The sequence below is a fragment of the Camelus bactrianus genome, chromosome 2 (assembly GCF_048773025.1).
Source record: "Camelus bactrianus isolate YW-2024 breed Bactrian camel chromosome 2, ASM4877302v1, whole genome shotgun sequence".
Classification (NCBI taxonomy): Eukaryota; Metazoa; Chordata; class Mammalia; order Artiodactyla; family Camelidae; genus Camelus; species Camelus bactrianus.
Window position 1 is genome coordinate 53,779,370 of NC_133540.1, and position 25,132 is coordinate 53,804,501.

The window sequence follows — 25,132 nt, forward strand, 5'->3', positions numbered from 1 at the left end:
AAAATGTCAGATCAAAACTGTTCTCTGGATGGCAGTAAACTTAAAGATTGGTAATGTACAAACTAATAATATAATTAACTCCCCAAAATTATTTTTAAAGTATTCATTAACTACAAGTATTCAGAATGCCTGATATGTACAAAGCCATACATCTTTTTCAATATGAAACACAACTAACTCTTGAAGCAAATCAGCTGATAGTGAGAAACATTTTATTGGAATTAATAATCAGGCTCCAGACTACTTCCATTAAATATCATGCAATGCCCATGTGAGGTTTTACAAATAACTTTTAACTTCTAAATCATCAAAATTTCAGTTTTATCTCTCTAAAATCCTAGAAGAGATTTTATATCTGAATTATCGTAATTATCTCTTATCTCAGTCAATAGAAATATAAACCATACTCTCACTGTAGAAGATATAGAGAGGATACAGAGCTGCCGACAGGGTTGTGGGCAAAGGTATTTTAAAGTTGACTTAGGCAGTTCACAAACCTGTACATTATCAAGATGTCATAGCCACTTATTTAAACTCATTACTGTCCCCATCTGTAAAAATAAGTAGGAATATATGTTAACGAACATGAACTATCACTGTATCCTGAATTTCCTTTTAAATTTTTGATATTTCCCATTTTATTTGCAGGTCTTTCCCTCTACCTTCAGTGTCACTGTCCTCTGATGTGGCATTTTACCCTCATCTTTCATTTTTTCTGTATTTTATACATGAGCAATTAAAAGCTTATCCTTCTAAAGGATAATGGGTCCCATAAAACACCCAAATATATACAATCTGTATCTTTCTCTCGAGTTGTTGCCCCAGATAACCATATAAGCACATCTTTGCTTAAAGATTTGTTAAGCACCTCAAAAACTCTCATATTTAATACTTTAATGCATGGAGTCCACCGTGTCCCTCATTTGTTAAAAAAATCTAGTCTATATATAAATACCTGAACTACACTTATTAACCTCAAAATAAAGCTGTAAATAATCTTGTTAATGTTCTATCAACACCCTATGTGTAACATGGATTCCTATTAAATATAATCATTAAATATCTCCCTGGCTAATTGGAGATTCTAAATATATGAAAGGGAGCAAAATTTTCCACCCCAAAATATGCTTGTTTGGCATATGAACTGTTTTGAGCTGCTTATTTTTAAGCTACAGTAGACACCAATCTCTGAAAACAGAGTAGAAGTTACTCTGTGTAAGGGACATCTACATTTATAAGGGTAACTTCCATCTGAGATTTCCCTTATAAGTGTAGATGTCTCCTTCTCTGTACCAGAAAGAAGAATGACTAAACTTCAGGCACTTTCTCATAACTGGCCTTCCCCCCACCCACTCAATGCTTATTTAAATTGAAGTATAAATGACATACATTATATTAATTTCAGGTAAACAACATAATGCAATATTTGTATATATTATAAAAAGATTACCAAAACAAATCTAATTAACATCTATTATGTACAGACTTACAAAACTTTTTTTTCCCCCCATCTTTCTTTTGTCTTTATCTTGAGGTGGTATTTAGGTTATGGCTTGGACCATTTCAGAGATTTATTTACTTTTCCTGCGTATCTTCCATGTACACAGGAGATACACATGTTAGTAAATGTTTTTCTCCTGTTAATCTGTTTATTAGAGGGGGTCTTACAGGAACCTAGAAGAGTAGAGTAAAAATTCTTCTTCCTCTCCAACAGTTTGGTGACCCACAATGGGAACTTTCGAGACACTGTACTCAATTTGGAGCCTGCAGGAGGGATTCTAGAAAACTGGCAGAAGCTAGAAAAGGGTAAGACTCCTCACCCAGCCAGCTCTTCTAGATCTCTCTCTGCAGTGCCTAGTTGAGAGAGGAAGGTAAAAATGTCTTAGCCTTTCTCCTCCAAATTTAGGTTCTTAGAAGAAAGTATTTGTGAAAACTAGTTTCTTGGGTATAGCAACTCTGGTAACGATTTTTGTTATGAGAACTCTTGTTTTCCACTAATCCCTTTCTTCCCAGAGATAGTTATTGTTTTCCTCTGTTTTTTGTGCCATTTGTCATAAGGAGAAAACAATAGGCTAAATGAGGTTTTCCTTTCTTTCTGTTCTGTTTCTTGAGAGCGTGACTTTGTGACCAGTAAGGATGTTCTCCCTGGCCTGTCAGCCAAAGATGCAAGTGTTTGCTTGCACTGGCAGCCAGCTGAAGAGCCTGGGAATCCAAGGCAATCAAGTGGCAAGCCACATCCTCTTTGTTCAACTGTGCCAGCTCTCAGGGGAGTTTGTCTCAAGGGGTCCCAGTCCAAAGGGGCCTTTGTCCTTTCAACTATCATTGTCCCATTGGTACTGAAAAATCCCATTGCAGTAGTGCCTGTCTCGTGTCATAGATTAGTGGATCTTTAACTGGAGCCATCCCACATTCTTGTAGGAGCCCGAAGACACTGCTTTTAAAAACCCCATTCTTACAGCCTGTAACAGCAAAGGCGTATGCATCTTAGGCTAACTGGGAGTGAACTTCCTGGGCCTCACAGGGCTATGTCTTTTACATCCTTAGTGCATGCCTCTTGCATCCATGTTTAAGCCATAAAAAACCTTACTGGGCTGAGTCACCACTGAGGAAAACACACTACTGAAAATCCTACTTGTCAAAGGCCAGATGGATTCTTTGAATTGGAAAAACTTCTATATTAAAAAAAGAATTTTAGAGAGCCCTCATCTAAACAGCTATCTTACTGGTAACTATGGAAAGGCCACGCTGAAAAAAAGGACATAAAGGAGAACAAGGATTCCCTTAAGAAATAAAACAAAGCCTTTTCCCTCCACTTTCAGAAGATTCTACCAAATTTTGAGAGGAATGGGAAAGATCAATAGACAGCCATAACCCCACTCACAGGGACCCTGACTGGCTGCTAAGGGATGTTCTCACCTGTGGTTATGCTGTATTTATCAGACAAGCCAGATGGTCCCCTGGGGGAAATCCCCCCAAAAGAGGAAACAGATGAGCAGAATTTTTCCCAGACCCTCCTATAAATGATTAGGAAATGGATCAGCAGGAAGATGATGTGTTCAGGAGCTGACAGAAACAATAGCAGAGCCTTTTTCTTGACACTCAGGGGAAAAAAAGTGAGCATTTATACAGATTTTACAAAGGTATGCCGCATTCATCCCTGAAGCTCCAGAGCATAAGAATCTTTTTGATTGCCATCTTAGTTTGAAATCATCTCCTAAAATAAAGAAGCTAATTGAAGAAAGCATAGTTGGATGGGCAGATAAGCTCACTGATATCGCTCAGGCTGCAATCTAATTCTTTGAGGAAAGAAAAGCAACTTTATCTTACAAATCAAGTGTTTACAAGAACAGAAATTCAGCTCTAGAAGGTGTTCAAAATCCACATATCCTTTTGGACAAGCCCCAAACCTCCCCTATTTATCTCAAAATACTTGCAGATATTGTTAAAAATCAGAATATTGAAAACAGAACTGTCCTTACTTATGAAAAATGAAAATTTAAATAGTAACCAATCTAGACCTTTGGTAATAGGCAAATTTGCTCTAATACTCCTTGGAGAAAACTTGAATACTTTCTCCATGCCTTTGAGATATCAATTTTCTACCCTGTCTTCTCTAGAATCTGACCTTTCTCTCCTTGAAATGCACACTTCAGGGAAATCTTCTCAGGAACGCAAAAAAAAAAAAAAAAAAAAAAAAAAAAGAAAGAAAGAAAAGAAAATGAAACAGTAGCTATTAAGTCGTCTCTACAAATATTAGTAAGAACCTTTAGCCATCTAAGCAGTGAAACTTACCTATTCCAACCATCAGAAATAAAATTTGGATTCAACTATTATTTATAAACTAGTGAGTTTGTATGATACTGCCTGTCTCATTACTAAATATTTTAAATGTAAGCTATAAGATTTGTGTCTATATGTTTATGTATGTCTACAAATGTATATTGTAGATGTGGGATATTCTTTTCTACCTCTGGATGGTATCACCAAAATTAATTTATAAAAGAACTCTATTTAGTTGGCCTAAAATAAGTGCTGGTATGAATTAAATATTTCAAAACTTTCAGAAATAGAAATTCAAGTATTTCTAAAGTTCATGTGATGAGGGATAATTTTTAGTAAATAAAAGGCAGTTGAAGTTTGTTGGTTAAATGAAAATAGGAGTATTTTCAGAGTTATCAGCATTAAATACAATGCAGTTATGCAACTTTTATTCTCGATAGCTTTGCTAGTCACAAGTTTATGTTATCTCTGTTACCAACTTTACCAGCAAGAAAAGTAATTTAGGATGACATTTAAGTTTGTCTAATTGAAGTGGGAGGAAAGAGACATTGTTACTATTAAAGTTAAGGAAGACTAGATGAATTGGGTCAAGTAGGTAGAAACTCTAAGATGAAATTCTCTGTTCAATCGACAGTTAAAAGGCATGTAATCTGAAAGGCATGATGGAGCACATAATGGTCTTTTCATCAGGTCAGTGAGGTAGGATAAGAGGCAACTATTGAAGGCTTAACTTAATTGAACCCATAATCAGATCTAGAGTAGTAGCTGATGGATTGAGGACTTACACCACAGCCTCCTGGGAGGGGACAAAGGCAAAGTCAAGTCCTGAATGTATTCAGGACCCAGAAAAGCAGACTGAGATTCAGGACTGAGCCTAGTTTTCAGTGAGGAAATGGAAAGTGAATCAGGCATCCAAGGTAAAGGCCATTGTACGGCCAGGATGAAGGAGGCTGGAGTGGAGAGGAGACTGCGGCTGCACCTTGGGTGCCCAGGTGCCCGGACACTGCAGCCTGTCAATCACTCAGGGAGGCAAGATGAGGTCAACCTTATTTCAGGACATAGTTTTTCTTAACCTTCTGATTATAGTGAAAATTTTAATAGGAATCATACTAATATTAGTATAATGTAAGCCAAAATGTTCCAACTATCTGAAAAAAATATAATCTTATAAAACAATGGTTTAAGTGAAATAAAATAAAGACAATACCTTACTCCCAAACTTATAAGACTTTTAGTAACATCAGTATATGCTGAAAAGTTATATAATACCTGTCAGCGTTTTTATTGTAACTGTCTAATACTAAAGAATGAATAAGTAGAATCACAAATGATATTTAAATGGTTACCAAAGACCAACAAAAAGTTAAAAACTATTCCACTAGGGACAGCTACCACAGATTGCCATCATTATTTAATACTGCCTAAGTTTCTGGCAAATTTATATACACATGCACACAAGATAACTGGTAAAAAAAAATCGTTTTTAATCTGTTTTTATAACTGACAAGTCCAACAGGATTTTTTTCTAAGTTGGGATAACTTGTAAAATTTGGTGAAGTGGCTGGATATAAAAACAATCTATAAAAGACAGATTTTGTCTACTTGAGCAAACAGTACATAGAAATGAAAATGAGAATTTCAGGCTGAAAATAATACTTAGAAATTCGTATAAACGGAAAGTAGAAATACATATAAATGAAAAGTATCAGGACCTATACGAAGGGTATGAAATGATACTGAAACATAAAACAAGTCTGAACAAGGGGAAAGATACACCATCTTTATATATTCTGTGTGCATTTCTTTCAAAGTACTATATGAATTTAATTGATTCTATTAGGAATTTTTTACTAAGTTCTCTTTTTTTGTTTGTTGTGTTTGTAACACAATCTGGCACCTGCATGATAGCATTCTTGGAATAAGTATATGCACTCGTGTCAAAGAGGGAAAGTGACCTTGAGAAACAGGGAGGAAAACACACTGACAACACTAATATAAATATCTGAGGTGAACTCTGCTTCACATTATTTTAGCTGATGCAAATTGTTGCAAAGGAGAGAACATTTAACATGCAGGTGAATCCAGCAGAGAGTTTTGGACTTAGTATTCAAATAAAACCCTGAGAAATGCAAAATTTAGCCAAAAAAAATAGGCCAGTGGATGCCAAACACCTAGTTTAGATTTAGTTTTCCATTTAGTTTACTTGGTGTTTTGATGTTATATTACATATATATTAAAAACTATTATCTTGAAGCAAAAACTGTGAAACAAACATAATTCAGAAGAATGCTTATATTTTTTAAGACACTTTTACAAATGGAGAGATGCATTATGTAAGTGAAATATTCCGAAGCATTCTTCGGCTTTTGATAACATCCCTTCCTTGGTTCACCTCTGGTATTTTCATGCATTGTATTTTCCCAGTCTCATTTTTTCTGAAACCCGGTTGAAAAGTTAAAATACCTTTAGACTATTTAAAGGCCTGTCCAGGACCTTCAATTAAGGCTGCCTCATGTATGCCCAGGGGAAAAGAAATCCCTGAAAAATCAATACTCCTACCTGAGAGACTAAGAGCACTTAGGTCCTCAGGAATGACTTCAGTTTCTAACATAATGACATTTTTTTCAGGTTATTGTTAATATCTTTCTCAATTGAATTTCTTGTTCATATTACACATTCACGGCTTATAGAGACATCTGAGAGTGCCTGGTGGAATATCATCTCTCCTCACAACTATGCCCAACGACTCAGGAACCACTGCAAGATTGTGTAGACCTTAAAGAAGATCATCTTTGTTGGCACCGATTGGTGGAGTCAGAGGTGAAGAACAGCTGAAGGTGTTTAGAGAAAACACTGTCATTGTGTTCCCAAGAGATGGAAAAGCACTTTCTATGAGGAAACGAAGACCGAAACCAGAGTTCCTTAAGAGTCTCTGATGACAAAACTACATTTTCCTATCTTCTTACTTCTTCTACTAGTCCAATGTGCAAACCAACACATTCTATCTTTTCTCCCTAGTTATGTAGTTTCAGTAGTGGTAATCATTTCATTGTGTACGTGTGGGGCAATCCAGGTGCATGAGATTGTTCAGTATAGTACAAATACGAACCCTTGGTCACTCACAGCACATGCATGTGCACACACCCTTCCTCTAAAGACACATCTGAGGGGGCATTGGCCATGATGAATTTTCAATTTCTTGTGTGAAAGAATAGTAAACTTATACATATTACAAGTTCAGTAAATAATCATTCAATTAGTACTTAATATTGAAAGGTAATTACCAGGCTCAATTTAAAAGATGTTTTAACTATTGTTAACTAATCCCCAGCAAAGGGGCTCTGGACCTAGAACTAGCTGAATGAGTATCTTATTCTAAAATTATTGAACACAATGCATTTTGGCATGTATCCTTATGAAACTGTACTTGAAATGCTCTAGGAACCTTCAGCAAAAGGTCTCCATCAAGTTAAAAAAAAATGGAGAAAAGAAATGCAGAAGAGATATGTCCTTGGAAATTGTTCCTGCTCCTTTCCATTTTCTCCTGTGGATATTTTACAAGTTTTAATGTCCAGTAGATACCTGTCTATAACTGGTGATCAACATGTATTTCATAAGTGAATTAAATCCAGTAGGAGACAAAACTTAATATTCTGAATTACAGGAGCCCACAAGGGTTAGTAGATACCTTGAAGTACAGTCAGCAATAATTTGTTCACAACTATCTAAATCAACAATTAGAGAATCAAGGCACTTATTTCATGATATGGATATTTACTAAGAAAGAACCAACTACACAGCTGATTTAAGAAAAAAATTACCACACTGGAAGCAGAAATAAAGAACTATAAGAGGGAGAAAATTCCAATTATCCAGACTACTTATTGATGTCTTGAGTAGAACTCAAACTTTAAATTATAAATTCATACTTTGTTATATTTTATGGAAAGCTAATGTCTAAAGTCCTAACCAAAATACTATTTTAAAGGGTCAACATTAGCCTCTGCCAACTAAGGTCCAAAAAAAATGCCCTGGGTAAGAGATTCTACCTCAGAAATGGCCATACATTTTGATAAATTCCCTTCCTTCACAATAATGATTCCTCCTCTGAGTTAAAAATTCTTTTCTTTTTTCCCTCTTTATCAAAAAGGGGAAATGAGCTAGAGTCATGCAATGTGGAAGAAAGTGTTAACAGTAAATTTGTAACCTGCTACCTAAAATACAGGTGGCAAATATATATCAACCTAAAAAAAAAAAAAAAAAATTCTCGTAGCTAACTGTATGTCCCAAAGACAAGGAAGGATTTCCTGGTCTTGCCTGGGAGAATTTCTGTTTAGGACCAACCCTCCCCCCATCTAAAGCCCAATGTGTGATGGGAAGATAGAGCAAGGATAGCCAAATCCATGATTTGGGTATTACTGGCCCAATGATCAAATCCAGAGTAGAGTTTTAAATTACTTGTAATGGGACACCAAGCATGTATGTTTGAATAATCTGAACAAATATAAATAACTTTAGAAAAATATGTATGAAATATTAAAATAAACTACTTTGTGACACATTTTTGTGTTAAATATCAATAAATTTACAGCACAATCAAATGACAAATAACAGTACTTGCAAACTGAACACTAACTTGAGCAACCTAACTAGAAGTGATCGATAGGTCTTTTTATTGATTTGACTAAAAACTTAATGGAGTATTTCACTTTTTGCTGTGTAAAGCAGTAACGAGTCTTCAAATAATTCCTTGAATGTCACATGACTAGAATATTTCCTAAATAAATATGTTAAGTGGTCAGTTACACAAGTCACTTCCATTTTTACCAGATCTTGAAATCATTTCAAGTTCAATTCATGATTAAAAGGACATTAATAGTGAAACTAGAGGTTTTTAAGAAGTGGTATTTTCCCACAATTCAAGTTAGACATTAAACCTATAAGTACAGTCATTTAAACTGATTTTAAATTCCAATTTAACTAAAAGCCAGTACTTCTCATTCATTCTAGTTAGACACAGAAAACAAACAAAAAACCAGAATAGAACAAAAAAGATAACTACCACCCCTAACGGAATAAATTCAGAGGTAGTTTTTGAAGCTAAAATTTCTCTTCAATTGTATGTTCATGTGGATTAGAGTGCGAGGTATTTGAGTATCTTCATGGAATCAGCAGAAATTCTAGGCACAAAGTAAATTCTTTGTTAAGAATAATGATTGAAAAAATTAAGGATTTGGTAATTTTATTTGTAATTAAGATGATTACTTCTTTAAAATGGAACACTGCAGTAAAAGTTAAACTCCTATCTGAAACACTTTGCTTAGCAAAGTCCTTTACTTTTTAATGTGATGTGTTTCTCTTTTGTATTGCTTAAGTTAGAAAGTGATCTTAACAGATTTTAAATTTTGCCATTTTTTAAAAATCACAGTTCATTACCATGATAGTATCATATTACATTCAAAATAAGCATGTAAGGCAAGATTTTGACTTCCATTTTTTTCTGGGAAGAAATGATAAGCTTTCATGCTCAGAGATGGCCAAATATTTAAGGAGACTGGAAAATTACTAAAGTAGCTGAAATGCAACATAAGAGAAACCAAAGTCTGTCTGCAACACTGAAGGCACAATTGAGGTGAACACTCTAAACTAACAGCAGGAGCACCAAGATCCCACAGTTTCATACAGGAATATTCAGTTGCCTCAGATTTGACACAGAGAACAGTAACACAGTTTGAGTTTTTCACACTGTAGTTTTACCAAATAAGTTTAAATATGGAACATTGGGAAAACTTAGTTGAGATAATATGCCTTGCTGGAGTGCTGGCAGTACAAATAAAAAGCTGATTAAAAAAAAAAAAAAAACTAAAAAACTTAGCTGTTACAGGATTGGGATTTTCAGTAAGGCCAAAGAAGAAATATAGTGGGAATAACTGAATGAGAAAGATTGACCTAAAATATAGGATTTGAACTTGATTTCAATGATTGGAAAGTAACTGTTATTTAGAAGAATGTATCCTTAAAGCAGTCAGGCAAGGGAGTTCAGTGGATAAGAGGGTATCATGTAACAAAGACTAGATGATGGGTATTCCAGATAAAAACCAGAAGTCAGCAAGAATCTCCAAAAGGATAGAAACATTTGACCAAGATTCCAAAACCAACAGAATAAGAACATAAATTTGAGAAAAATGGTAGCGAGGGTGCTACAGCTTTGTATTTTTTAAGCTCTGTAGAAGACGGCTATGTTACAAAAGGTGGTGGTGAGGAGAGGGGAGCAGCATCAAGAAGCAGCAGCAAAGGACATCACCTGAGTCTGTTCACATGTTTTTGTTTTTACACATCTCTTGTTTTTACCATGCGTGTGCAAGAATGAACACTATTTACCTGAGAGGTAATAAAGTTTCCAGTTTCAGTACAAGTCAACGATGGGAATGTGGGAGAAGTTAGGTCGAGAATTTGTTTCTCCAAAAATATAGAGGTTCCAGAGTATGTGGTGAAATGATCTGGGGATAAAAGATGGAGTTTTGGGTGAGAGGAAAGTAACCATAGGCCCTTATGGGATGATACTGTGGGAGACGATACACAGCCAGAGAGGACCCCGTTGTGGGGAGTCACAGATGACAGGAATAGAAAACTCAGTGATGTTAACTGATCACAACATTTTCTGCAGTATTGCTTAAAACAACACCCAGGTAGACTAGAGCTCATCCAGCCATATTGCAGACAGTCAGCACTGACTTGTTAGACTGCACTTCTGATGGGTATTTAGTCTCTAAAAATTATGGGGACTCTATCCTGTCTGAAAGATGTATGTCTTAGATTCTTTTTTTTAATAAATAATACATGGGGCCCCTGGTAGAGGCTCAGGGTTTAATGCCACTTGTATTTAGGATCATAGGGTTACAGGTGTGAAACATATAATTAAAAAAAGTATTTTTATATATTCAACTAAAAAGAAAAATCAGTAAATTAAGTAAACATAGGGCTTTATTCTAAGTAGCAAGAAAATACTACTAAATACTGAAATTTCTTAGGACTAATTAAAACTCGTATTAGGAAAAAAGTCTTGGCCTTGTAAATAACTTAATCAATAAAAGAGTCAGCTTCAGATAAATATCTGGATATAAAAAGGAAAAACATAGCTTGATGAAAACAAATACACATTCCATCCATGCTGGATTCTGAACACACTGAGACCTAAGTCAAAAACAGAAGCAGATGGGTCCAAACTTTTGACTTTATTCCAGATAGAGGCCAAAGTGAAGAATGGACCTTCAGGGATGCTTGTCAAGTGAGCCTCAGGCTGAAGCCAGAATGAGGCAGAGCTACTCAGCACGGCACAGGCCAGGCTGGGCAGCGAAGCGCACCCTCGACAGGGCAGAGCTCCGCACAAGCAGCGGCCTGGAGGGCGGAGGGCCTCCGCTCTCCGCAGCGGGCTGGCTCTGGAGAGGAGGCTGGGAGCCAGTCGTGTCCTGCTGTTCTCGCACTAACCCCCAGCAAAACACAGCCCCTCTTCCCCACTCGGGGAAAAGTGGGTGAAGGAGAAGACAGCCTAAGAACACACTCGGGGAACACCTGTCCATGTGAAAACTAGGAGTGGGGAGAACATGTTTCTAATACAAAGCGATTAGAAAAAGATTACAAAGGGCAATAACAGTTGACATTTTCGTTGTAGATTCAAATAAGAATATATGTTAAGGAAATTTTTTTTAAAAGTTGTGTTTTTAAAAAAAGACATCTGGGGGAAAAGAAAAAATACATCAACCTCTCCTTAGTCTAGTTCTCCATTATTCTACATTTTTATACCTATTATAATTAAATTATTTTTGTTTTTTTTCAGCGAAAACATAAACATAGGTGCATTCCAAATGAAATGTTCTGGTTTCAATTATTTAATCCTATTTGTTCTTTCTAATTCTCATCTCCTTATCATTAGTGTGTTCATCTGTACTTTCATCCATTTGTTCATGCTCTGAAAATTCAGTGCCCCACTGTGCTTAAGTTTGCATTTGCCAAGTGCTGTGGATAAAGAGATTAAAATGCGGCCTGTTGTAAAAAAATACACTGTTAAATAAAGTCAATCCAACTTTTGATATAGACCATTTCAAAAATAAAGAAGATGGACTTTATAATACAGCTGAACAGGACCAAGAGGCATGCCGGCTTTATAATTCCCAGCCAGGAACACTAAACAGCTCTCTGTGAGCCACCATAATTAAACCCAGATCCTCCAATTAAATCAGATACCATATCTGTGTTATCCAATTTAGTCCTTGCTCAGCGAAAAGAAAAACTTTTTCTGAACACATTTTACAAATCACTTATATATTGCAGATTTGACCCACTGACTAATTGATGGACTGGCTTGTTTTGCTTCTTTATGAGCCGGTCCAGATGCAGTGCACACCAACAGGATGCAAAGCTGCTTAGTGGTGATCTGCCTGAGGGGTATGATCACCCTCCATTTTGCACCAATGAGTAATATAAAATATTGTACTAATTAAGCATGTCCTCCTTAAATGTTGAGAAATAAACTAATATGAGTGTTGATAAAATAATTTTTATTCAACAGGGAACTAAAAATTCTTATTCATATTTTATCTCAATACTGAATTATGATTCTCTAGGTCACCTAATGCCAGGCTTACGTCGCTCAAAAGATCATATAAAAATAACTGTTTTCTATTTTTCAGGAGACTCTTTGGCTAACTTTGGTCTAAGCTGGGTGTGTGATGAGCATATTATTGAAGAAGAAAGGACAGAAAACCTATTATCAACTAGAAATGAAATGGGAAATGGTCCAATGGCAAATTACTTTCTAAGCTGCAGTATTTTCTGTTCTGCTGTATTCATTTGTTAAAGCTTTACTGAAAAGCAATGATTTTCTCTTTTTACTTTTACTACTTAGGATTTCCATGTTAATTTTCACCACACCTCCCTTTTTTAATTTTAATATTTGAGGAACTATGAGGATTTTGAGCCTCCACTGACCTGGTGACCGTGTTCTATATTCTCATCTCACTTATGATTTCAAAGTTCTGCCTTTTATAACCTGCAATATCGCAGAATCATATAGCTTTAAAAAAGAAATCAATCTTTAAAAATTAAATTTCATTCCTTGATCTATAGAACGTAATGTGTTAACTCTATACAGCTGCTCCAAAAAAGGGTAGCCAGTCAACACTTTATTTTCTAAATTTTCTTCTATACTTGATGTGTATTTGAAAAATCAATTTTCACTTTATTAGGTGTCCATTAGGTAAATTTATGCAAAATAAATATATTTCCATCTTCAAATGTTAATGAAGTATTAGGGTTAAAGATCAAATTATCTTTCCTACAAAATAGTCAATTTAAAATTTGACCTATTTGTGAAATAAATTTTTTGAAAAGTCAGCACTTTAATCACAGTTATATATGTTTCTATAACATTATAGATGTAAGAAAATAAGATTAGGGATCACTCAAACCTATGCCAATGTGTAACCATGGCACAAACACAATCTAAATTCACATACAAATATAGTAAAATTCCTAAGAAATATTCCAGGCAAACTGCACTGAGCGGCACCCCAGAGGTGGTCTTTCTTTTGTCCTCTACACTTAGAAGTTCCAGAAGCAGAAGAAAAGTATCTCTGCTAGCTCAAAAGATGGACTGTCCCCAAATATAAATTCCTGGCCCTCAAATATTCTACTCTTTCGGTAAGTTTGATTCCAAACTTTTAATTCTTTGTCCATTAAGTTCAAGGCTGTTCACCAGCCATACAATTTACTGCAATGGGCCAAGTATCTGAGCCAACTTCTTCATAGCCTGAGTTCGACTGGTATTTATTTATGACCCTTCTCCAGTGTAGACTTCATGTAAAGTATTTCCACTGCCAACTCTCTCAGTCTTAGTGTTGGTGTCATTAAGGCAGCACTAAAACTGAACTTATATATCTTGAGGAAAAAAGGTTAATCTCTCTTGTACCACTCAAAAAGGCAGAAACAAGTCCCACTTAGCAATGAAAGGGTCCCTTCACGGTGACATTGTCTGGCGAGATGCTTCTCTGCCTCTAACGACCTTTCTTATGGTCCCACTGTGCAGTGGAGCTCCTGACAGCCTAATTATCAAAGGTATCAGACTCACAATGCCTAACAAAGGGACAAATTCTCACGATTTTTTTTCCCCAACCTTGGGAAATTCCTGTCTCAAAGTCTCTTCAAATAGTAACATCAATTAACAGTAGCCACACACACAAAAAAATCTTGCAACTTTGAAATAGCAGTTTTTGTCTAAGTCATTATTTTATCAGCTATTTCTTGGGAGACATATCCTATTTTGGTGTGCCTACTTTGACTTCTCCAAAATTAAGTGGGTTTGAGATACTATTTGTAGGCATTTCCAAACTGTTTTTTCAGTTAGGACTATTTTTACATTGGTTTTAGGTTCACAGTAAAACTGAGAGGAGGCTACAGACATCTTCCCATACAGACCGGAGCCTCATACATACACAGCCTCCCTCATTATCAACATCCCCCACCATAGTGGTACATCTTTATGTCTCCTCAGTAAAGTTTCGCCCAAGGTCTTTGACCTACTTTTTATTTAGGTTGCCTGTTTTCTTATTGTTGAGTTTTAAAAGTTCTTTGTATATTTTAGGTAACAAAAATCAAGTCCTACTGACTTTCTGCCTGCTGAGTATGTCCATTTTGGATAGAAGATGTTGAAATACCCAACTATGATAATGATTCATCTGTTTCTCCTTGCATCTCTGTTAGTTTTTCCCTCACATAGTTTGACATTGTTAGGTGCATACATGTGAAGGATTATGTCTTCTTGGAGAAGTGGCCCATTTATCATTATATAATGCCCTTCTTTAGTTGACATCTGTCTTTACTTGAAAGTTGGCTCTGTCTGAAATTAACATAGCTACTCCTGCATTTTATAATTTAGTCTTAGCATGGTCTACTGATCCATTTAATTGTAAACTACATGCGTGTATATATGTGTGTATATATATACACGTATACACACACACACACAGATTTCTTGTAAACATATACTTGAGTCTTGTTTACTCACTCTGACAATCTTTATCTTAATTAGTACAGTTAGACCACTGATGTTTAAAGTCATTATTGGTAAAGCTAGGATACTATATCACATATTCATTACTGTTGTCTGTCTTCGTTCCTTACTGTTGTATATCATTGTTCCTATTTTTTTCTTCTGCTCTTTTTGCCTTTGTGATTTTTAAAGGAATATTATCTATAATCCCATTTTCCCTTTAAAAAATATATTGGATATATACATATGTATATTTTTACTCTTTAAGTGGTTGCCCTGGACTTTGTAAATACAAATTTACAGCCAATCCTAGTCCACTTTCAAATAACATTATACTACTTCACAGGTAGTATGAGTACCTAAAAATAACAACAACAAAAACCCTAATTGCTTCCTCCCATATGTAGCACTGCTGTCATTCAACTCACTTATATATATTCATACCCAACTATATACATACACAAGATGTATACATAAACCTACATAATCAAGTTCATTGCTGCTATTATTTTGAATTTCTGTTAGATCAGTAAGAAAAACAAATTTTACCATCACATTCCTTCTTTGATGTTCTTCCTTTCTTACAGAGATCCAACTTTCTGACTTATTATTTCCCTTCTCTTTAAAGGGCTGTTTTTTGTTGTTGTTGTTTTTTAACATTTCTTGCAAAGTAAGTCTATTGACAACAAATTCCCTCAATTTTTGTCTAAAAGTCCCCTTTCCCTCACTTTTGAAAGATGATTTCCAGGTACCTAATTCTGGGTTGGTGGTCTTTCTCTGACAACTTTAAAGAGTTCACTCTACTCTCTTGCTTGTATGTTTTCCAAAGAGAAGTCAGATCGTAATTCTTATCTTTGTTCCCCTATTGGTATAGTATTATCCCCCCAACCCTGGCTTCTACCCCACCCCAGGATTTTTTCTTTATTTTTGATTCTTTGTTAGAAGGTGATGTGGCTAGGTCTGGATTTGTTGGCATTTATACTGCTTGGTTATTTCTGATCCTTCTAGATCTATAGTTTGGTATCTGACATTAAAACAGGAAAATTCCAAGACAGCATGGTATTGGCATAAAAACAGACATCAATCAATAGAACAGAGTAGAGAGCCCAGAAATAAATCCACAGACCTATGATCAATTAATCTTTGGCAAAAGAGGCAAGAATACACAATGGAGAAAAGACAGTCTCTTCAGCAAGTGATATTTGGAAAACTGGATAGCAGCAAGTAAATCAATGAAGTTAGAACACTCCCTCACCCCATACACAAAAATAAACTCTAAATGGCTTAAAGACTTAAACATAAGACAAGACATGATAAATCTCCTAGAAGGAAACATAGGCAAAACTCTGACATAAATCTTAGCAATGTTCTCCTAGGGCAGTCTACCCAAGCAATAGAAATAAGAGCAAAAATAAACACATGAGATCTAATTAAACTTACAAGCTTTTGCACAGGAAAGGAAACCATAAGCAAAACAAAATGACAACTTTGGAATGGGAGAAAATATTTGCAAATGATGTAACTGACAAAGGCTTAATTTCCAGGGCATATAAATAGCTCATAAAACTTAACAAACAAACAAACAAAAAACCAAACAACCCAATCCAAAAATGGGCAGAAGACCTAAACAAGCAATTCCTCAGTGAAGACATACAAATGGCCAACAGGTACATGAAAAAATGCTCAATATCACTAATTATCAGAGAAATGTACATCAAAACTACAATGAGGTTTCTCACACCAGTCACAACAGCCATCATTCAAAAGTCCATGAACGATAAATGCTGGCGAGGGTGTGGAGAAAAGGGAACCCTTCTACAGTGCTGATGGGAATTTAGTTTAGTATAGCCATTATGCAAAACAGTATGGAGATTCCTCAAAAAACTAAGAACAGATCCACGATATGATCCAGCAATCCCACTTCTGGGTATGTATCCAGAGGGAACTTAATTTGAAAAGATACACACACCCCAATGTTCATAGCAGCACTGTATACATTAGCCAAGAGATGGAAACAAACTAAATGTCCATCAACAGATGACTGGATAAAGAAGTTGTGGTTTATTTATACAATGGAATACTACTCAGCCATATAAAGAATAAAACAATACCATCTGCAGCAACAGGGATGAACCTAGAGATCATCATTCTAAGTGAAGTAAGCCAGAAAGAGAAAGAAAAATTCAATATATCAATCATGTGTGGAATCTTAAAAAAAAAAAAAGACACTATGAACTCATCTGCAAAACAGAAACAGACTCACAGACGTAATGAACGATCTTATGGTTACCAGGGAAAGCAGGCAGGAAGGGATAAATTTGGAGTTTGAGATTTACAAATGTTAGCCACCATGTATAAAAACAGATTTAAAAAAAGTTTCTTCTGTATAGCCAGGGAACTATGTTCAATATCTTGTAATAGCCTTTTGTGAAAACAAACATATGTATGTATATGTATGAATGGGACACTGTGCTGCACACCAGAAATTGACACATTGTAATTGACTGTACTTCAATAAAAAAAAAAAGAAAAAGGAAAATTCCCTGTCACTGTTTCACCTATTTTTTCTGTTTCTCTTTGCCTTGTGTTTTTCCATTATATGTATGTTACAACTTTAGTAGTTGTCCCATAGTTCTTGGATATTCTGTTCTTTTCCTCAGGTTTGTTCTCTTTGCTTTTCAGCATAATAGGTCTTTATTGATATATCTTCAAATTCAAAGATTCTTTCATCATTTATGTCCAGGGAATTACTAAAACCAATGTAATTCTTCATTGTTGTTACAATGTTTTGCTTCTAGCAATTTTGTTTTTTTTCCTTCAGATTTTCATCTGCTTATACTGCCCTTCTGATCTTGCATGCTACCTACTTTATTCATTAGAGCCTTTTTGTCACAGAGCAAATTAATCATAGTGATTTTAAAAGACCAATATTATCATTGCAACATCCCTGCCATGTCTAATTCTGATGCTGCCTCAACCAAAAATAATTTTTTGAGGGGAAAGGTTTTTTTTGGTTTTTAGTATGACTTATAATTATTTCTTGATAGCCAGACATGATGTACTAAGTCCAAGGAACTGCTGCAGATATGCCTTTAGTAATGATGTGGTGAGGTGTCAGAGCAGGGGAAGCATACCATTGTCCTGTGATCAGTTGTCAGTCTGTTATTGAGTCTGTGCCCTGGTGTGAAAGCTTTACAAGTGCTTCTCATTTTTCCCCTCTTCCCTCGGATGGGATAGGGTAGCTAGAGTGGCTGGAGTTAAGGATATCCTTTCCCCAAGTTCCATTAGACTCTGATCAAACGCAGAACGTTAGGCTCGGGTTAGTTTCTCCTGTGGGCAGGTCTTGTTCAGGAAGAACAGAGTGTTCTGGTGTATTACAAAAGAGTTTCCTTTTTCCTTCCTCTGCTGGAAGAATGAGAGGATGTTTTCTATTATTTCCCAAGAACCTGGTGGAGATCCTAGAGGTAACCAGTGTCAGGGTAGGAAAGCCTGATCCATAGCTGACAAAGTGCTAGTGGCTCAGTGTGGACAATTCAGTTAACTCCAAGGGTATCCCGTCACAGGGGAGCCTGCACAAGTTTATGACATTTACCTCCAGGTTCTCACAGTAAATATTAGATTAAAATCACTTCATGCTTCCAGCAGGGGGAGGGAAAAAGAAACCCTATTGAAATACAGGAGACCACCCTGTTCTCTTTAACAAGTCTGCATTCAGGAGAATCTAACTAACTAGAACAAAGCAAAGGTATTTAGGCTATGTTTTTATTATGACTTTTTTTCCTGAATGTATTGCCAGACGATTTTGTCTAAAATATTATACGATGGTTTCTAAAGTTGTTTCTTAAAATTCAGTTCAGACAGGATCCACGTGCCAGCTACTCTGTGATAGAAACTGATGCACTAACTGTTAACTTATTCAGAGAAACAGAGACATTGTTTCAGTAATTGAACTCAAGTACGTTTAGTCTCATACCAAAGCGAGTAATGGTTTAGATGTGGATTGTTTCAGTGTCATACAGAGATTATGCAACTCCAGGTGAAAAATAGTGAAGGACTGAGTTGATCAGTTCAAACTTCAACATTCCTGTCAAATAGCTTGAGTTTTATACACAATTCTATTTGTAGAAATCTGACCCTAAATATTTCAGGTTAAAAAAAATAGAAGCATTGGGTTTATAAAAATTAAGAAAGTGGGTTTAAGGGGGAGGAAAGATAAGGGAGTCTAATTTCTGAACTTCACTACAATTTCACACAAGTAAGAAATAGAGAAATATGAATGTTAACATTTTAAATATAGGAAAAGTGGTTGTCATTTAATTATAAAAGAATTTTAATAAATCTAAATCTTTTACGAAAATTGACAGGAGTTAAGTTTAAAGATAAAGTTTTATATTTCTCCCAAGTAAACTGATTTTACATTTTCATGTTCTTTAGAAAACTTTTATCATAAGTAACAAAATTTAAAGTTAATTTTAAATTGCTTTTTTGTGCTTTCCTGGTTCACTGAAATGACCTTTCTACCCAAAGAAATTTAATTACATATCCACCTGAATAACTTAATTAGAGCATAGAATTTTGGGTTACTCAGAGTATAATAGTGTCTAAAAGAGGATGTGCTCAGATCTAGAATAGCTGAAATAGTCATTGAAACCAGTGACCAAAAGAATTAAAGAAGAATCAACTCAGCTGAGCAGAGCTTCACTCAAGGAGGAAGGCTCTCTAATCTGAATGTATTTAGTCTTATACAGCAAAGCAATGTCTGGAAAGTTTTACCTACAATTTTTTTTTCAAATTTTGTGTTTTTTCCATTTTTAATATGGTTTGGTGAAAGAAGAGCCCAGTAGGCATGAAACAGGAAACAGTCCCAATTATTAATTATTATTATTTTTTTTACCGTATATTAGAAATGGGTGCATGTTTACATGAATTTGTAAGGAAACCATTAACTAGCTATGCATAAATCCATGTTAATAAGACGTTGTAAATGAAAAAGAATACTTATAATTAGCACATATGCTGTAGAAGGCAGCTTTTGCAACTACTATAAACTGCTGGTATAGTTCTGAAGTCATCCTAAAATCTAAAAAGCATGAAAAGTGCTATATATATATATAATGAGAGAATCCATCTGTTTCTAGGATTTCTTTTCATCTACCACTGATGGCATTTTCATTTGAACTTACTATGTTAAAATGGGTGATTAGACTTCACTGTTATTTTCATGAGAACAGTTATTTAATAGAAAACCTTAAACTATATGAATTATGGTAATTCCTGTTTTTTGACTCCAAAAACACTTTCCTGGCTGACTTGAACTTTCACATACTTTCAAGTAGTCGTGTTAGGCAGTTAGATAGAAATGAGCACCGGGCAGGGGGAGAGGACGGGAACAGGAGCAATCCAGAAAATAACAGCACACCTGCACGCAGGATAAGGGGCTCCAAAAACATTTACTTTCTCTAAATGAGGGCCAGCAAAGAAGCTGGCTAGGATCGAAACGATGCGGCTGCGGAATAGACAGAAGGACCTGGCTTAACCTGACTCAGTGCTCATTGTAATGTAATTAACATTACAGTTTGAGCCCCTCCCGTGGGTTTCTCTGCGTGCTTCATGGGTAAGAACATACTCAACAGAGATGGGCGTGCCTGAGCACAAGGAACCTGAGCTGTCAATCAGCCTGAGCACTCCAAGAACCTGAGCCGTGAATCAATCAATTACAAAAACGCCCCCAAAGCCAGGGTATAAAAACAGGAAAAACAAAGGAGCAGCGCCATTTTCCCTCTCCTGGGTTGGCCCGCTGCCAATTCTCAGGGGTCTACTATATTTTACTACCTTTTTACTTTACTAATAAAATCTTGTTTACATCATATTTTCTGTCTCTTCTGAAAAAAATTTTTTTTCAGGTGACTATGAACCAAGGTAACTCTTATTTCCCTCTTCCCAGTAATACTCCTTGTATTAAAATGACTTTGACTTCTACATTCTCTTTTGATTTCCTAAGCCAAAAGTAGGCTAAACAACTAACCAGTTCAGCAGGAAACTTAAATTCAATAGACATAAAAGCGAAAAATCATTATGACCTCTAACAAACTTCATTATGATCCAGACCCCCCCCCTTTTTTTTTTTAATAATAAAAGAGAATCAATACCTAGTAACCTACAGTAGAAACCTGGAAGTCTTACTCCATTAAACTCCTTTCAACATTATTGTACCCGGGCCGCGCTGTAAAAACAGGAGGAACCTTCACCCAAAACCTGGTTTGAATGTGCCAAGAGAGGGTATCAACGCACACACACCAAGAAGTCAGGAAAAGAGTTGTGACTTACGTAACTGAGATCTCTGGGATGAGCAGAACAGCCTCAAGCAGGTCCGGGGTGGCTGGAGAGAACCAGGAAAGCAGACTGGGTTGGGGCTTTTATTGTGGTTAGAGGGCGGGCCCGAGTGACGACTCCCGTAGGGAGGCAGGCGATTGGGTGTTCTGACTCCTGCAGGTACTAGAGGGGGAACACCTGGGCTTCCGTACAATATTGGCCTGGTGAGAGATACAAGAAGAGGCAGGTGTGAGGCATAAAAGCTACTTGCAGTCAAATATCGAAAGAGAGCTTAACTCTTTATGACAAACCTCACCCACACAGCCATGTTCATCCAATTACCGCACGCATTTTTCTCATTTTTTTCTTTTTCTTTTTTTTTTAGTTTTAAGTTATCCTCTTTATCTGAGTAAATGTGACAGATTTCTGACTCATCTGATTAACCTTGTACTCAAATTCTATCCTTCACACATAGAATTTCTACAACAAAGAATTATACGTTTTTCCCCAAAGCATTACCTCCTCCAAAAAACTTTTGACCTTAAAGGATATCTTTACTTTTGCTTACGCAGTTTTATCAACCTGTTTACTTTTCTTCTATCATCTCTTTCTCCATCCACCAATCTACCTCCAGCAATACGCCCTTTAAATGGGAGCCATGTCTACTAATTACTGTATCATGTTAATCACCTGTGTCTGGCATCTGGCATGGCAGTAACTGCTGAACACGTGAACATTTGGGGCTCAGGACCATGAAGATTGCAGCCATCATTAGAGGCTCCCTGTCCATGGAATCAGATTTCTTTGATACAATCTGAGATTTAGAATTACATCAAATAATTAGAATTATTTCAATTAAGAATGAGATCAAAGCTCAAATAACTCAAAACATATCTTTTTAGTCTTTATGTAATTTAGAAAATACATTTCTACTTAATGATCAGCAAGTCATAAAGTAAATTATACTTACTCAATTATTCTTCAATGTGTTTGGTAGGCTTTTGCCACTGCATACTCTTAGGAAAGGGCTTCACCTCAACAGTACAAAGACACTGTCTACTTTGAATAAAACTGCACTTGCATAAAAATTCACTAATGGCCAAAAAGCCATATTCTAAAATTTTAGTAAATAATAGCATGTGAACACAAATTTTTAAAGTTTTTAACATAATATTTTGGAATGGAAATATTGGACGGAAAAATTATGCATATTCAGTATTTTTTACAACATGCAATGAATTTGAACCCTTAATTTGGCTGCAAATAATGAATTTCAGAAATAACTAAACATAAATTTGAATATAACTTTATTATTTCAATTATGTTAAAGGGGAGAGACTAAAATATTGCAGAACATATGGAGTGTTTTTTTTTTTTTAGTTATTGCATACTCACTTGGTAGCATTTAGGGTATTCTTAACTTATTTAACAAGGGAATTCATATCACTAACATGTGGGAGCTATTTAATACCTAGAGAAAAAAATGTATCTTTATTTAGCTAGATGTAACTTTGCTTTCCAGTATGATCCAGATAGATACTCTCCAAAACTGACAAAGCTGTACACCGTAAAGATTAGGAATCAAATACCTATTTCAGTATATAACGTAAAAGAGATAAGATCATCCCCGTAATTTGATTGAAAACTAAAATAATTGTAGGTCACTTTTATTTATATCTTACTACTAATAAACTATGAGTCATTATGCAACACAATAAATTAAAAATATTTAACAGCTTCAAATAATTATCCTTCTGTATTTACACACAGCAGTTTTACAGTGAGAAATACAATGTAATTTAAACACAGTACAATGGTTCATATGTGTATGAAGACCCAGAGTGTTTCATAAATTTGGAAAGTTTAACTTAAATCTTCATGTTTATAGTTGTACAAATGCATTTTTGTGTGCCTGTCTCTCCCTACTAAGCTAGTTTTCAGAGTTTTTAAAAAATGTAACAAAAATAAATAGCATACTCAGCTTTCAAAATATTTAAATTTGCCATATATATGAATTTTAATTCATAAGAAACTAATTATTATGAAATATTGATATCTTGATTTCATAGTTAAGTTGATTAGACTCAACATGCTTCAATGGTAGATAGTTTTTTCAAAGGCATTTTAAAAAATGGTGTCAACTTGTAACTGTGAATCCACATAAAGAACAATGTTGAGATCATGACAGATTGTATGTTTGATACTGCCTTCATTTTTCATAATTCAGAGAAGGGTATGACATACTTGTTTGATGTGAGGCAGAGAAATAAAATGAAATTTGTAATTCTGATGTAATAGACACCTACCTTAATATCATTGGTCATCATTACTGCTTCCATCTTTCCTTCAATCATCAGTATCCACAACAATGGACTTACCTAAAGACATTGACACCTTTCTCCCTGAGAGGGAGGAGATATATGTATGAAGATGTGTATTTCCAACCAAAATTAAGTTGCTGCCCAAAAAGTTTACCAAATGCAGTCTATGCAACTTATTTCTCCAAGCTAATGGTGACCATGGAAACACTGGTCCCATATAGGCCCATCATAGGTCACTGTTACAGACCCAGATTCAGTCATACAGTATTTAGGTAGTTTAATACTCAATATACAGCTTAAAATCTTAACTTAGGGTTATATTTTTGAGTGAGTTGTTTTATTAGTAAGACTCAGCTTCTATGTGTATATTTCATTCAAACCCAGTCAGACTGTTTGTATCCTAGCAAGAAATTTTATTCTTTACCATTCCTACTAACATCCATTAAACCTTTCAAAAAGACCTCAAAAAATTAAATTCCCTGGAAAGTCTAGGTCTGAGATAAATGCAGGTCTAACTTCTGATAATATATGTTTATGGTTAGTGGTCTGTTTTTGTCCTGAAGTAAAATGATCAGTCACTGAATTTTATTCACGTTTCTTGCACATCTACATGTGTTAGTGGAGATCCATGCAGCCCAAGCATTTCTAAAGAGCTGATATGGATTCCTCTCACCTTCATAATAGGGGATTTTTTTTTTTTTAATTGAAGAAAAATCTCTCCTCTGGTGTCTCTTTTTCTTATCTGATTGCGGTGGCCAGGACTTCCAATACTATGTTGAATAAAAGGGGCAATAGTGGGTATCCTTGTCTTACTCCTGATCTTAGAGGAAAAGCTTTTCACCACTGAGTATTACGTTTTCTCTGGGCTTGTCATAAATGGCCTTTATTATGTTGAGGTATGTTGCCTCTATACCCGCTTTGTTGATAGTTTTATCATAAATCGATGTTAAATTCTGTCAAATGCTTTGCTGCATCTATTGAAATGATCATATGATTTCTGTTTACCACAGTATTTGATTTGTGGATGTTGAGTTATCCTTACATCCCTAGAATAAATCCCTCTTGATCATGGTATACGATCCTTTAACATGGTGTTGAATTCAGTTTGATAATATTTTGTTGAGAATTTTGCCTTTATATTCATCAGGGTTATTGGCCTGTATTTTTCTTCTCTCATAGAGTTTTTATCTGGTTTTAGTATCAGAGTAATGCTGGCCTCCTGGAATACAGTGTGGAAGCGTTTTTTCCACTTCAACTTTTAGAATAGTTTAAGAAGGACAGGTTTTAACTCTTTAAATGTTAGAATTTCCCTGTGAAGCTGTCTGCTCCTGGAATTTTGTTTATAGGGATAATTTTGATTAATAATTCAATTTCATTACTAGTGATTGTTCTGGTCAGATTTTTTTTTATTTGTTGCTGATTCAGTATTGGAAGATTGTATCTATCTAGGAATTTATCCACTTCCTCTAGGATGTCCAGTTTTTTTGCATATAATTGTTTGTAGTAATCTCATATGATCCTTTGTATTTTTGTAGCTTCAGTTGCAACATTCCCTCTTTGATTTCTGATTTTATTTAATTGGGCCCTCTTTTTTTTCTTGATGAGTCTGGGCAAAAGGTTTATCAATTTTGTGTTTCTTTTCAAAGAACCAGCTCCTAGTTTCATTGATCTT

General features: G+C 35.4%; 1 protein-coding gene across 1 annotated transcript in view; it reads right to left on the reverse strand.

Moving 5' to 3' along the window:
• Positions 1-25,132, reverse strand: part of LOC123616192 (uncharacterized) — a 136,081-nt gene that overhangs the window by 43,176 nt on the left and 67,773 nt on the right. The window contains exon 6 of the mRNA XM_074352694.1: positions 21,155-21,360. The gene's annotated coding sequence lies outside the window, so the exon portion shown is untranslated. The remainder of the gene's footprint in view (positions 1-21,154; positions 21,361-25,132) is intronic.